The sequence below is a fragment of the Dasypus novemcinctus genome, chromosome 30, assembly GCF_030445035.2.
Source record: "Dasypus novemcinctus isolate mDasNov1 chromosome 30, mDasNov1.1.hap2, whole genome shotgun sequence".
NCBI lineage: Eukaryota > Metazoa > Chordata > Mammalia > Cingulata > Dasypodidae > Dasypus > Dasypus novemcinctus.
Genome location: NC_080702.1, coordinates 40,779,626 through 40,781,806, shown reverse-complemented (window position 1 = coordinate 40,781,806; position 2,181 = coordinate 40,779,626).

Below are 2,181 nucleotides of genomic sequence, written 5' to 3'. Positions count from 1 at the left end.
CACCTCAGCAGAAACCCCAAATATGCTATTGGAAGCTTGTATATCATGTCCTACAGTCCCTTCCCCTTAGGTGTGCTAGGGGAGGTCTAATTGATTTTCTGACTCCACCTTCTCCCAGACCAAGTTTCCTATCCCAGGACCTTTAGGAAATTGGGCCTTCTCAGCAGATTCACCTCTCCCTTCTTCACAGACTCTCCCCAAGTCAGCTGGTACACTGCTCCAAGCTCAAGGAGGAAAAAAAAAGAAAAAAAAACAAAAACAAAAACATGGAGGTCTAGGGTAACCAAGGTCCTCAGACGGACATCAGGGCCCAGTGGATTCAGGAATGGGAAGTCTGTGATATTGCAGACTCAAGGTATGTGAGTCTCTGGAGTGTGGGCTACCATGGTTTAGGGGATAAAGACCTCGGAACCATGCATCCAGTAAACACGGGGTTTGGGAACACCGCAGCACAATAAAGTTTTCAGGGATTGCTGCAGCCAGGCCGCCAGCCCTAGAGGGAGGGGTCCCACCCACAACTTCTGACCTCCGTGTCAGAAACACAAAATTCCACCTATTGCAAGAATCTCTTCTGTCACTGTCTCACCAAACTGGCGTCCAGTCACCTCCTGCTCTGCAAGCCCTGAAACAGCCTGGTCCAGCAGGACTCTGACCCTACTCAGCCACTACTTTGCAGGAGAGATTATGAATTGCATTCACTCAGATGGCATCCTGCCCCACCTCTGCGTTTCATTTTGAGTGCATGCTTTCCTTCATTTACTCAACATATATGATATTTGAAATTTTAAAGTATTGTATTTTGTGTGTGTGTGTGTGTGTGTGTGTGTGTGTGTGTGTATATATATATATATATATATATAAGTGAACAGAATAGATCCTCAAGCTGTCATCACGAATCTAGTTGAAAAGATGATTGTATGACTGCGGCGGCTTGCTCGGTCGGTAGAGGTGGGGTCTGGCTGCGGACGAGGGGTCGGTCCAGCTCTGGACGAGGGGTCAGTCCCGCTTGGGACGAGGGGTCGGTCCCACCTGGGACGAGGGGTCGGTCCGGCAGCAGATGAGGGATCGGTCTTACAAGGGGTTGCGCGGTTTGGCTGACGGGGTCGCCCGGCGAAGCCGGCGATGAAGGGGTCGCCCAGAGAAGCAGGCGACGAAGGAGTTGCTGGGAGAAGCAGGCAACGAACTGGGGACAAGGGAGGCCAGGCCCTTGTCGGGGGCTCTCAGGACTGGAGGGCGCACGGCAGAAGAACTACCGCAGAGACAAGGTAAACACGCAAGTCCACTTTACTGAGGGAGAGGCAACAGTTTTATAGGGGCTGGGGAAGGCTGATTGGTCGAAGCCACGCCCTGTTCTGATTGGTTGCCGGCGAAAGGTCAGTGGGCGGTACTGGACGGGGGAGGGGTGGTGGTTAGGGATTGGCTGTCGCTGTTGCTGGGGGAAGGGGCAGGGTTTAGGGATTGGTGGCTGCTGTTGCTGGGGTGGAGGGCAGACTGGATTTTTCCGCCCACGCCTGGCTGTTGCTGCTGTCGGGGGAGGGGAAAAGGGCAGACTGGAATTTTCCGCCCTGCGCCTGTGCAGGGAGAAGGAAGAAGAAGGGTGCCGCCCCACAGGCATCATGTGGCGCCATCCGGGAGGAGGGGTGGCCACGGAAGCATGGCTGCCGAGAAGGGGAGACCCGAGGGCACTCTGCGCCCATGCCGAGCTCCCTTCAGGGGTGGCGGTGAGTCCGACCAGCCACCCTATTATGGGGGCAGCGGCTTGGCCTGCCGCGGATGCTCCCCCGCCAGGCCAGCAAACCACACTTCAGCCCGAGGGGTGATCGCATATGACATTGTACTGTGAAGGGAATTTGAGGGTGCAATGAGAGAATGAAGGGGAATGTATACACCGGGTTATAGCAAGTAAGGAAAAGGAAAAACAAGAGAAAGTACCTGGAGAATGAGCAGGAGTAGCACAGAAACTGTTGCTTAGGTGTAGGCAAGGGAAAGGGGAAGAGAAGTAGAAAAGATATTTACAAACATTGGGATATCCTAAGCAAAGGTCCTGAGGTTGCCAGGTACAAGGTGGAAATAGAATCACTGGAAATTAATGAGGAGGGAGAAGATGTGAGATGAGATAGTCCCTGGCCAGATTGAACTGATGGTGTAGTTCATTCACAGCTTTGATCTTTATATTAAGAA